Below are 13,821 nucleotides of genomic sequence, written 5' to 3'. Positions count from 1 at the left end.
TCATACCCCTGATCTCCTTTGGAGACTCCCAGTACACATGCCCCAGGTAGGGAACCCCTACCCTTTGATTTCAAGTCCATTTCCTTAACCTGGCCTTCAAGGCCCTGTACAATCTGATTCTAGCTTCATCTCCTGCCTCTCTTTCCTGACACCCCACCCAACCTTCTATTCTCTGAATAGGTCTGAAGTCTGTGTCACCGTTTACTCCTGCTCTTGATGCCTGGACCACCATTCTCTGCCCAAATCAGACATCTTCTCCTCTGTGAAGCCTTCCCAGGTGCAACAACCACACATTCCCAAAGTAGATTTAGATGCTCCCACTTCAGTGTTCCATATCACTTGGTTTATTCTGATATAATGTAGTAGGAAAGGACTGGCTTTGGAGAGCAGACAGATCTTAGTCAGAATCCACGTCCCATGTTTACTAAATTGTGACCTTGATCCAATCACATTTGTGAGGCAGGTTCCTCTCCTATAAATGCAGATCCCTTGCATGGCTGTCAGTAACACTAAAAGTTCATGTGTGCAATGTTCTTAGCATAGTGCCTGGCTCAGAGTCATTCCTGTTCCAGAAATGTTTCTTGTCATTCCCATAACGGCATGAAAGTCTGTGTCCCCCAACAGACTGTGAGCTCTGTGTCGCTTGTGCCAGTCACAGAGCCAAGAACAAAGGAGGGCTTGGTGATGGTGATGTGGGTAACTAAAGTCAGGGACCAGCCACAAATAATACTTTTCCCTTATTCGTATTTGCTGAGTTGAACTACATTGAAGTGAGACCACCTGAGCAGTAGAGAGCGACAGAGAGAGCGACAGAAAGATGGAAGAGAGGCTGGGCCAAGTATGAAGTCACATATTTTTAAAGGAAATTTAAGGTCATCAAAAGAGCAGCCAGCTTCTTTTTTTAGTCCTGTCCTTGTCTCTGTAGGTTTATAACCCCCTATTCTTATAAATGTTTGCATTTACTTTTTAAATTTATTTGTTTTAATTATTCAAGTAATACATGAATATATGCTTATTGTAAATTAATCTCATACCCAATAACTCTTTTCAATAAGCATGATGCAGCTCGTAGACACTGTTCAGACTGTTGCAGAGAAATGGAAAGTCAGAGAAGTTAAGCGATTTACCCTAAAACATACAGTGAGAGGACTGGGAGAAACCAGGCCTCTTGGAATCCTAGACCTCACAGCAACCATCCTGGATCGGGAGTGGGGGTAGGGAGTGGGGGTGTGGTTGGGGTGGGATGGGGGGAATTCAAGAGCATTGTAGCACTCACTTCCTAACTCCAGGCTTAGATTCAATTCATATTAATGGATCACTAATTATGAGTTTAGTACTTTAGATACATTATCTCATTTATTCTTCACAGTATTACTCTTCATTCATTCAACAAACATTCCCTGGATGCTTAATAATGACTAGGGCGTAAGGGATGAAAAATTGAAATATGAAAGTTTTCAACAAGAACATGCAACTCTTAAAGAGGAGAAGCACTGGTTAATAAACATTTGATGAGATTCTCCTAATGATTAAAGGAAGGCTAATTACAGTGTGATATTTTTTATCTTTTAAATTAACAAAGATTAGCATCCTATGTTTGTGAGGATGCTGAAAAACCAGGCTTCTCATACTGTTGGTGAGAACATAGATTGGTGCCTCCTCTTTAGAGAGCAATTTAGTAATATTTATTAACATTTTAAATGTGCTTATGTATTTGGGGGCGGTGAGAGAAAATATTTGCGAACCATCTATCTTACAATGGACTCGCATCCGGAACATGTAAAGAACTCCTACAACTCAACAATAAGAAGACAATGTTTAAAATTTTTTAAAAATATTTTTTAAACAAAATATTTGAGTAGACATTTCTCCAAAGAAGTCATATGGATAGGCGACAAGCACCCAAAAGACGCTCAACATGGGGAAATGCAACTAAAAATCCACCATGAGATACCACCACACAGCTACTAGAATTCTATAATCAAGACAATACCAAATGTTGATGAGGATGTAAAAAAACTGGAACCCTTGTATATGTTTCTGTTCGGAACGCAAAATGCTATAGCCACTTTGTATTTTAGTTTGTTTGAGTTTTATTTTACTGTGCTAAGAATGCTTGAGATCTACCCTCTTAAAAATTTTTAAGTGTACAATATGATGTGGACGAAGGCTGCCCCAGAGAGAGAAGCCCAAGGCGTCCTGGCTTACATGCTGATCTACATGACGACCCGACTCATATCTAAAGTTATCCGACCACACACGGTGCTGGCCACTGCTTATATTTTTGAGCCAGAAATTCAACTTCCAAGAATATGTCTTACAGAAATTCCTACACAAATAAATATTTGCTGTAGTTTTGGTTGTTGTTCCTGCTGCTGTTCTTATAATAGAAACAACAAATATCCAAGAAGAGGGGATTTGAATACAATGTAGACATTAAAAAGAATGAAAAAGGTCTACTCAGACCAACACTGAAAGATGTTCAAACTCATTGTTAAGTGAAAAAAAAAAAACTTGTATAACTTAATTTTTGTTTTGAAAAAAACCATTTGTATATTCATAGAAAAAAATTCCAAGGGGAAATACATTGAACTGTTAATAGTTAACTATGGGCTGGGAAGGAGGGAGGGGACAGTGCACAGGGGACTTTCCAGGGTTTGTATTCCATCTTTATTGTTATAATAATTATACACCACTTCTGTAAGCAAACAAAATAAGAAAAGTAGTTTTTAAAGACATGACGTCTTCCCCTAGACACGTTCACTGTCTTATGGGTCATTTCTGGGTAGGTATTCATATCTCCATTTTATAAAGGAGGTTCAGAGAAGTAAAGTGATTTCTTCAAGGTCACACAGCCGGCCAAGCCTTCCTCAAAGGTTAAGTGAGCAGACAGGATCCTCCTGGTGCAGAGAGACGGGACCAATCATGTTTGCTATGAGGTCACTTTGAAGGCCTGGGATTGGTGCTCTTGTCTAAACTGAGCCGGACGGTGCACCTGCTTGGGATGATTTGGCTTTCTCGGAGTTGCCGTGGGGGGCATCAGTTCTCCGTCCTCTAAAGGTCGCACCGGCACCCTCAGCTTTGGGTGGGTTAGCCGTAGAGGCGCCCCGCCCTTCCTGCTGTGGTCAGTAATCCCCCATGCCCGTGCCGGCATAGCCTGCAGCCCTCCCTCCCTGCATCTCTCGCACCGAAGACAGGCAAAGGCCGTGACCGGCTTCCGCCCTGCTCAGACTGGCGCTTCAGCCCCGGTGACTGCACCTGGCGTAGTCCCGGCATGACCTGCCTGGCCTCGAGCCAGCGCAAAGCAATTAGAAACAGGACTCAATGCAAACTCTACTTCCCTGTCTTTGCGGCTCCCGGGCTGTGCTGCCCGCTGGAAAGTGCCCTGCTTTATGGAGAAGAGGATTGAGGTCCAAAGAGAGTAAGGGGCTTGGCCCAGGCCACTCAGCAAGTTAACAGCAGAGCATGGACTTTTCTTTCAGGGCAGCAAGCTGGATGGTAACATTTCCAACTTTATCTTCACCTCCTCCTGACAAACACATCCCCTCCCTCCTCCCAGCCTCCTGTTTCTTCTGTGTCCTTTGTCCATTTGAGGCAGCAAGTTTCATCAAGAATGATAAGGACTTTAGAACCACACTGACCTTGGAATCCCACACTTGCTGTGGGAACTTGGACGAGTTGTGTTACTTTTCTGGCCTTATTTTCCTCATCTGCCATGGGATATTAATCTCTACTCTATTTACTTTATGGGAATAAATGAGAAACTGGGAGGCAGCTTGCTATAGAGAAGTGGTTTTAAAACAGTCCCTGGACCAGCAGCATCAGAATCACCTGGAAATTTGTTAGAAATGAATGTTCTCCTGCCCCACCGCAGATGTACTGAATCGGAAACTCTGCGGCCCAGCAAGCTGTGTTTTAACAAATTCTCCAGGTGATTCTGATGCATGCTAACGTTTGAGAACCACCAGTATACACAGGGTAAAACCATTGGGTTTAGCGTCAGACAGTCCTGGGTTCTTCTAAGAGTATCTTAATTCTGTCTTTTACCGGTCGGGAGGCCTCAAGCAAAGCATTTTACCTACCTGCTCCTTAGTTCACTTATCTGTGAAATGGGGTAATAGTTACATCTATGTAACAGGGTTGTTTATTAATTCACTCAACAAATTTTTTTTGAGTACCTATTATGTGATTCTCTGCTGGATTCTAAGGATACGTCAGTGAACAAAACAGACAAAAATCCCCGCCCTCATGGAGCGTACATTCGAAAGAGATTTTTGAGGATTAGTTAAGAAAATTATGATAATGATATATAAACCTTAGTACAGCACTGGCACATTCTATGCACTCAGCCAATGGCAGCTATTAATGATGGGGAAAGGGCTTGTAAGCAGTGAAATGCTCTATTAAACTAAACTGTGAACTCTCTTGTCTGATTCATGCCTGTGTCATCAAAATCTAACATAGGGCCTGGTACAGAGTCGGGCTTGGTAAATACTTGATGTATGTATGTACAAAAGTCAGAGATTAATATTGGTATCTTTTTTGTCTGATATCTCTCCTCTTTTATAATCCACCTTTGAGCTGACAGCTCGACAAGCCACGCTCTCCAATAAGCCTTTCTTTCCTCCTACATTTGTATATTTCACTCTTTCCAGCTATTGAAAGATGTCTTTCTGCACATTCACATGTTGTGATGGGTCTGAAATGTCGTGGGTGTATGATAAATCTGTACTGAGTGAATGAATGGATGTCTGAAGCAACATAGAAACCTGCTGAAATAGCACTGGAATAGGCAAGAGGCTTCAATTCTGCTTCCTATTCTGCCGCTGCCATAGTGTGTGGCTTTGACTAAGTCCATTTTCTTTTCAGATCTCAGTCTCCTCATCTGTGAAATGGGACTCTCAGTCCCTACCCCACACGATGCTGGGAGAAGATAGACTAACTTTAATACCTAAGTTTGAAGGATGCTTCACACAAGCATCCTTATCTTACCTTATCTTACCTCTCTGGAACAATTGCTGAAGCAGTAAAGGAGATAACGTAGGTATATCTCTTTGTCAACCTTAAAACGCTGGAAAAATTAAGATACTATTTCTAATCAGATAACTTTCAACTGATAAATTTTACAGATTGGAAACAACTCTAAATGTTTGTCGCTGAAAGTGTGATCTGTAGCCTCGGCATCATTTGCGATCTCGGTAGAAATGCAGACTCTAGGGCCCCGCCCAGGCCTACTAAACTAGAACCTACAGTTTAATAGGATCCGCAGGTGACTTGGATGCACAATAAAGTTTGAGAAGCATTGCTCTAAATCAGACTCATAGGACACCTACGAGTGTCACCCCCATATTGGAAACCAATGGCTCCACAGTGCTCACATCCTTAGCTCCGCATTCAAGGTCCTCTCATCAGGCTCCTGATTACCACTCCACCCGATACTTCCCCACCTGTACTAGACAAACCAATCACTCTGACCCATTCCTCTTCTCTGAACAACTCAGGCTGTTTTCTCTGTGTGGGCTTCTCTTCCCACTTCCTCCAGCCTCAGCTCAGACTGTGACACCCTTGACGCCAGCTCAGACATCACATGCCTAGTCCTTGTTAGGACACCTTCCTAACTGGTTGACAGTGGGCTGTGGTTAGCCAGCTGAGATCTCCTCCGCCTCCTGAAGCACTGTGGTCATTACCTGTTTCTACATCACCTGTTTAACCAGACTGTGCGCTTCTTAATGATAGGAACCAGGTCTCAGGTCCCAATACATAGTCAGCACTTTGGAAGAGCTCCATTTATCCCATGAGACTAATGGTTTCTAATGTGTCCTCCAGGTCTGACTTTCTGCATTTTTAAACTGTGAACTCCCGGAGAGCAGAGACTTAACATTCTCTTCCTCCTGCATCTCAATCCTGAGGCTCCATGTGCCTGAGCACAGTCAGCACTTATTCACTACCCAGGCTGACGGGTTCAGCTGTTGCAACTGTAGCCCTTCCCACCATGTGCCCCCGACCTGGTTCACTGCAGCATTCTCAGGGAAGTCCAAATGACAAAACGGGTTGCAACATCAAGGGCAGGGAAGGGATCAAGTGTCAGGGTAAATCACCTCAAGTTTCGGCTGAGACTTAATGCCCTCTAAAAAACTCACAAGATTTCAAGATTTCGGGGGTCATATCCCAAACGTCCATTCCTGAAGCCTCCTGTCCCTACACAAGAACTGATACAAGTAGGTGCTCAGTACATATTGATGAGTGAATGAATGAATAAACGGGTAGATTAACCTGGACTTCTAAATGCAACTGAATGCTGACTGTCAGAAAAAAAGCAGTTGTGCAGGAAGAGAGTTGTAACCAAATGTCACATAGCATTAAAGATGAATTATAAGCTCCTTACCTTTGCCCCAGCCCAGCCTGCCTCTCCAGCTTTGTCTCTTCCACTTCGATGCATACTCTTTGTGCCGCATCCCAGACTATTCTAAAGCCTAAACATAGTTATCTGGTTTCATGATCCAGCGCCTTCTCACACCTGTTCCCTGTACCTAGCATACTCTTTCCTCTTCTCTTATTTAGGGAATTCTTCTTCCTCTTTCAAAGCCTCACTCAAGTAGTACCTCTTCTAGGAAGCCTGCTCTGACCCCTCAGCTGGGCTGGATGCCTCCTCTGTGCTGTGGTAGGTGCCATGCTTCTTCTTCTTCTTTTTTTTTTTTTTTTGAGAAAGATTAGCGCTCAGCTAACATCTGCTGCCAATCTTCCTCTTTTTGCTGAGGAAGACTGGCCCTGAGCTAACATCCATGCCCATCTTCCCCTACTTTATATGTGGGACGCCTACCACAGCATGGCTTGCTGAGTGGTGCCATGTCTGCACCCGGGATCCGAACTGGCAAACCTGGGACTGACGAAGCGGAATGTGCAAACTTAACCGCTGCGCCACCAGGCCAGCCCCACATAGGAGTAGTGATCATATTCTTTTGCTGTTGTCTATCTTTTCCCCCCGCAAGACTTGAGCACCTTGAGGGCAGGGACTGAGTCTTATTCATTTTTGTGTCCTCAGTGTCCGGCATATAACATGACACAAAGGAGAATTATTTTCTGGGCACATGATCCAGTGGAAAGAATGTAGAGTAAAAGAGTTATCATGGGGCTGGCCCTGTGGTGTAGTGGTTAAGTCTGGCACGGGCCGCTTCAGCAGCCCAGCTTTGCAGTTTTGGATCCTGGGAGCAGACTTGCTTCTCTCATTGGCTATGCTGTGGCAGCAAGCCACATATGGAGTGGAGGAGGAATGGCACAGATGTGAGCTCAGGGCTAAGCTTCCTCAAGAAAAAAAAGAAAGAAAGAAAAAGAAAAACGAGGAAGATTGGCAGCAGATGTTAGCTCAGGGCTAATCTTCCTCAGCAGGAAAAAAAAAAGTTATCCTTAGTCGGGGAATTTGCCACCCATAGAATTCCAGGTTTAAGAAGGGTTTTGCAAAGCCTCATGTAATATTTGTTGGAGAATAAATTATTTATATGCATATGGCCTCCTAGGAAAAGGCTAGGACAATGAATAGTAGAAGACAGGCCAGGATGCCTGGGGAAGTAGAATTTTACACACACACATACACTGTGCGTGGCAGAGGCATGATTTGCAGGACATGGACAGATGTCCCTCTACAGAGGGTACCGTGGGGACAAAGCTACAATAGTCTGATTGGGGCGACTGTTCCAAACTAGCTGCCACTTCTTCTTTTCTCCCACCCTGCCCTGACAGAGAATGGCAGAAGGGAAGGGTTAAAGGTGAGAAAATGTGCACATCAAGTATGAGGTCTGGGTCAGTTACCAGACCTGGGAGTCTGAAAAAGTCACTCCTCTCTCTAAACTTCAATTTCCTCATCTGTAAAATGGGGATAGTAATATCTAGCTTGTAGGATTGGCAGAAGGATTTTATATTAATAGTTAATACTCGTATCCCGCCAAGTCCTGTTCTAAAAGCTTTATATATAGTAACTCAATCCTCACTAGAACTCGAAGACGTAAATGTAATTTTCATACCAATTTTATAGATAAACAGAAACACAGAAATGTCACCTAACCTTTCCAAGATCACACAGCTAGTAAGTCTGGAGCTGGGAGTGAAACCCAGGCAGACACTCACAGTCTGTGCTCTGAACCAGCACTGTGCTCTCCGTGGTCTCTTCAATAAGATGATTGCGTGAGAGTGAAAGCCGTGCGTAACACATCTTGACAGTAAGAAAGGTACTCCAGTACCCGTAGCTGATGAGATGGCCCCAAATGGATTAATGTTAATCCATTATTGATATTACTCTTTTTAAAAATATCTTATCTTTCACCTGTTACATACTCCTATGATTGGAGAAGGTTTCTGTCTGAGTAGTCTGGGCTATTTTAAGATGCCCTAAAGGTAAGCTGGCTTTGCCTTCTCCTGAGGAACTGGAACAAGCTCTTAGCACTTCAGCCAGCGGGCATTTGAGGGCCATGAGGATCCCATAAAATTAATTTCTCCAGTCAGGACGTGTTCTGGGCCCTGACGACAGAGATAAATCGAATCTAGTCAAGGAGCTCACAGCCTAGTTGGGCAGACAAGCAAAAGAGACGACCCCAATATAGTACTGCTGTGGAGGGAAGCTCATGAGGGACATCTAACTTAATTAATATTAAGTTAATAATATAACAATTATTAATAAGGATAATAACTTAATTATCCTTAATTAATCAATGAGGGATTGATCAGCAAAGGCCTTCCAGAGGAGGAGACACAGGAGTCTAGTATCAAAGAGCAAGTGGAAGACATATTTTAAGAAAGCAAGAAAGGGTTCCTTGGCAGAGAGAATGTTATGAGCAAATGCACGGGGCCTTGAAATAGCACTATATATTCCAAGAACTACGAGTAGTTCAGTATGGCTAGAATGGAGCTAGGTGACGTGGAATGAAGGTGTTGTTGCCCAAGACATAGACAGAGGCCAGGTGGAGAAGTGCCCCAGTTGTCAAATTAAGGGGTTTGGCCCTTATTCCATAGGAGACCTAGAGCCATTGAAAAGTTCCAAACAGGAGTGCAATATGGTTTAGAAAGATAATTTTGATAGCAATGGGGGTTGAATTAGAAGTTTAAGACTGGAGCCAGCTTTTAAGCACATGAAAAGATGTTCAACATCATTAGTCATTAGGGAAACGCAAACTAAAATATAATTGAGCCTTGAAAATATAATGCTAAGTGGAAGAAGCCAGACACAAAAGGCCACATATCATAAGATTCCATTTATATGAAATGTCCAGAATAGCCAAATCCATAGACATAGAATATAGATTAGTGGTTGCTGGAGCTGGGGGTAGGAAGGAATGGGGAGTGACTGCTATTGGGTATGGATGTCTGGAATTAGTGGTGATGGTTGCACAATTTTGTGAATGTACTAAAAACCACTGAATTATATACTTTAAAAGGGTAAGTTTCATGGCACATGAATTATATATTCAAAAAAAAGACTGGTGGCAGAGTGACCAGTGAGGCTACTAAAATGGTCTAACCAGGGGCCGGCCCCGTGGCTGAGTGGTTAAGTTCGTGCACTCCGCATTGGCGGCCCAGGGTTTCACCAGTTTGGATCCTGGACACGGACATGGCACTGTTCATGAGGCCATGCTGAGGTGGCATCCCACATGCCACAACTAGAAGGACCCACGACTAAAAATATACAACTATGTACTGGGGGGCTTTGGGGAGAAAAAGGGGAAAAAAATCTTTAAAATGGTCTAAGCAGCAGTCTCCAAACAGGGGAACCCACAATCCTGGAGGTTTATGAAGACTTTCTAGGGGTGCACAAGCATGAATAATTTCTATATCCCAAACTTTTATGTGTACATTCTCCTAAAATTAATCTGCCTGATAATATGCCTTTTATTTCTCCTCTTTCACAACAACTTTTCTCTCACCTTAAAGGAAAGATATACCTCTCACCTATCCTGAATATTGCTGTAAGAGTACTGCGCGGGGGGTAAAAGTGTCTGGAGCACCATTGAAAGAGATGACTTGAATATACAGGGCTTCCGAGGCAGAGTCCCAGGACAGCAAAGCAAGAGTGTTCAGTAAGCACTTACTAAACTGACAATAAAAATGTAGCTGTCAAATTAAAAATGCATGAGGAGGACCGTAGTTTCTCCAAATTCTTCTAGAGGGTGCGAAAAGATAAAGTCTAGAATTAGCTTTCCCTTAGAGTCACCTGGGGTGCTTAAAATTAAAAACTCCAGTTCTTATGGTACATCCAGACAACAGAATATTATTCAGCACTAAAAAGAAATGAGCTATCAAGCCACGAAAAGACGTGGAGGAAACTTAAATGCTTATCACTTTTACCAAGTGAAAGAAGCCAATCAAAAAGGCTGCATACTGTCTGATTCCAACTATGTGACATTCTGGAAAAGGCAAAACCATGGAGACAGTAAAAAGATTAGTGGTTGTCAGGGGTTGAGGGGAGGAGAGGATGAAAACAGGCAGAAAACAGAGGATTCTTAGGGTGGGGGAAATACTCTTTATGATACTATCACGATAGATAGATAGCACACATTTGTCCAAACCCATAGGATGTACAACACCAAGAGTAAACCCTAATGTAAACTGTGGACATTCGGCGATTATGATGTGTCAGTGTAAGTTCATCAGCTGCAACAAATGTACCACTCTGGTGTGGGGTTTTGATAATGGGGCAGGCTATTACATGTGTAGAGGCAGTGGGTATTTGGGAAATCTCTGTACCTTCTTTACAATTTTGCTGTGAATCTAAAACTTCCCTAAAAAAAGTCTTAAAAAAACCAAAACCTCCTATTCTGTAATCCCAGCCTAGTTCTGTTAAATTAGATTATCTGGGTGGGGGGTGAAGGCCTTGTGGTCTTGAAAGCCTCCTAGGTGATTCTAACATGAAGTCAGGGTTGAGAACAACATAGGCACCGGTGATAGGGATATCAAGGGGGAGGGAACAGACGAGAAATCACCCATAGAGTTCTTGGTCTGGGAAGGGCTTTGCAAAAGCCTCAATATCTGCTGAAGAATAAATCAATAATTGCATATGAGCCCCTAGGAGGTAAAATTGGTGGAATTTGGTTGATTGCTTTGTTGTAAGGGGTGAAGGAAAGGAAGGTGTGAAGGATCACTCCCAGGTCACCCTTAAAGAACTCACTTGTGGGCCTCAGCTCCTGAGACAGGGAGCACAAAAAAGGGAACAAGTTTTGGGGAAACATAAGGAGTTAGTCTTTTGATCTGTTGCTATGAGATACCAGTGGGAGATCCAGGCCGCATTTGGCATTGGATGTGGAGGTCTGAAGCTTGGGAGAAAAATTTTGGACTCATCAGAATATGGGGCTGGCCGTTCCCTGTCTGAAGCCATGGAAGCCATGAAGAGCTAGCCATGAAGCCATCGAGGAGTTTGTCACCATTCAAGAAAAGCACAGAGAGTACAAAGATGAAGAGTTTGTATAGAATGTTTTCAGACTTCAGACAGGAAGGAATTTTGAATTTGACAAGATCCAGGGTGCAGCTGTGGGAGTGGGTGGCTGCAGTGGGAGGGAGAGTCATGAGAACAGAGGAGGTCAAAGAGCAGAGAGCCGATGAATCACTGAGGTGAGTGGTGGAGTCACCCAAGTTGTAGAATTTCAATAGCCCAGTGGCTCTCAAACTAGTGTGGATCAAAATCAGTTGAAAGCCTTGTTAAAACACAGATTTCTCAGCCCCACACCCAGAGTTTCTGATTTAGTTGGTCTTGGTGGCTCCAAATTTACATTTCTAATGAGTTCCCAGGCGATGCTGACACTGGCAGTCTGGGGACCCCACTGTGACAATTACTGCAATAGAGTGAAGGCTGAGTCAGGTGACCAAGGTCTTCTACCAATGTGTTTAGCTGATAACAACAATGAAGAGGGAGAGACACCATCCCTAAACAGGTGACTTAGAATGTGGCTCTGACACTTGGACACTTCACCTGCTGGTCAGTTCTTTGCCCACCTTGGGCACATACTTCTCCCTACCCTTTACACCGGAAGTTTGGGCAGCCTTCATCTCCCCTCCTTGGTTTAAAGTTTTAAGCTCTGCATCCTAGGGCTTTGATCTCTTATCCGATGGAATACACTTCACCTTGATGTTTGAGTCAAAAACAGCTAAAGACACCTTTATTATAAATCCAGCAACTTCAGAAGGAAAAAGAAAACTGAACTGCCAAACTGCTTTCTACGCCCAGAGATTTCACTATGTGTTGGGGAATGAAGAAAGGAAAAGAAAAAGAAAACACCAGAGAGGTCATTTATAGATTAGGTCAATAATACCAGGCATATTTCTCAAACTAATGCCCTTTCTCACAGTAAATATGTTTTGTGCCCTTATGCAACTCTCTGAAACATATTTTACAAGCTTTAGGAATTAACCTTATCTATCTACACTAGAAGTCAGGAAAATCTAGGAGTGACTTGTAATTTATATTCAAAGAGTATAGTAAAATGTATAGTAAAATCTTACTGGAGACCTCTGCCTCAGCCCAATTAGTCAGAGAAGGAGGCTCATTTGACATCACTGTACTTAGAGGTCCAAGGAGTTTGTTTCCTTCCTGTACAAAACCCTCTATACATTGTTCCTTTTTAGTTAAGACAGGACAAGAAGATACTTAATTGATTTTTAATACCCATTTCCCTTCTCCGGAGACAGGATTTGTAATTCTACAGTCAGGAGTTCTCGCCAACTCCCCCATGAAGTCTCGATGCTGTCATGTGCGGAGGATTTTCCGTGCATATTCTGATTTCTCAGAGTTCCTGTGGCCCATGTTACATATTGGCTACTCTCTGTCCACCCTGGAGGTATAGGTAACTAGAGAAGTCAAGACTCCGGCTTGACAAGTACAGAGCAGAACATTAGAATCGGTGGAGACCATGGAGGTCACTCCTCCTGATCATTCGTCTCCTCAGGACATTTTATAGACCATCAGACCACCCTGGAGAAAGGAAAGATTTGCCCACGGCCTCAGCATCTCAGGGTTCCAAGGCGCCTTAAAGGTATCAAATCCCACCTGCCCGGTGTCAGAAGAGGGATTAGAATTCAACTTTTCTGACTCCTGGCACAGTGCTCCTCAGTCTCATCCTGAGACAATACACTTGTGCCTCAGCAGTAATCTAGAGAGGTGTAAAACCCTTGTGTTTTTCTATTCAAATCATCTTCATTTGCCCTCTGGTGTCTGGTAGAAGACAGTATGAAGGATAGAGTAGGAAAGTGGCTCTACCAGTGTCTTCCTGGACCAGCATCATCAGTTTCTCCTGGGAATGTGCTAGTAATGCAAAATCTTGAGCCCCAGCCCAGACCTAATACATCAGAAACTTGGGGGGCCGGCCCGGTGGCGCAGTGGTTAAGTGCGCATGTTCCGCTTCTCGGTGGCCTGGGGTTGGCCGGTTCAGATCCCAGGTGCGGACATGGCACCGCTTAGAAAAGCCATGCTGTTGTGGGCGTCCCACAAATAAAGTAGAGGAAGATGGGCACGGATGTTAGCTCTGGGCCAGTCTTCCTCAGCAAAAAGAGGAGGATTGGCAGTAGTCAGCTCAGAGCTAATCTTCCTCAAAAAAAAAAAAAAAGAAAGAAAGAAAGAAACTCAGGGCAGGGCGGGGACCCAGCAAACTGTTTTAACAAGCGCTCCAGCTGATTCCGATAGACACTAAAGTTTACTTTGCATTATAGTAACAAATTAACTCCACATTAGAAAGACCTCCTGTTCACCTGGGCCTTCCTAGCCTAGAGAGAAATTCAGTCCTCTCCAAGGCTGTGAAGTAGTGGAATGAGCTCTGGGGTCAGATTTAGCTCGCCCACAGCTGACTT

Source organism: Equus quagga, chromosome 5 (genome assembly GCF_021613505.1).
Source record: "Equus quagga isolate Etosha38 chromosome 5, UCLA_HA_Equagga_1.0, whole genome shotgun sequence".
NCBI lineage: Eukaryota > Metazoa > Chordata > Mammalia > Perissodactyla > Equidae > Equus > Equus quagga.
Note: the sequence above shows the minus strand (reverse complement) of the source record.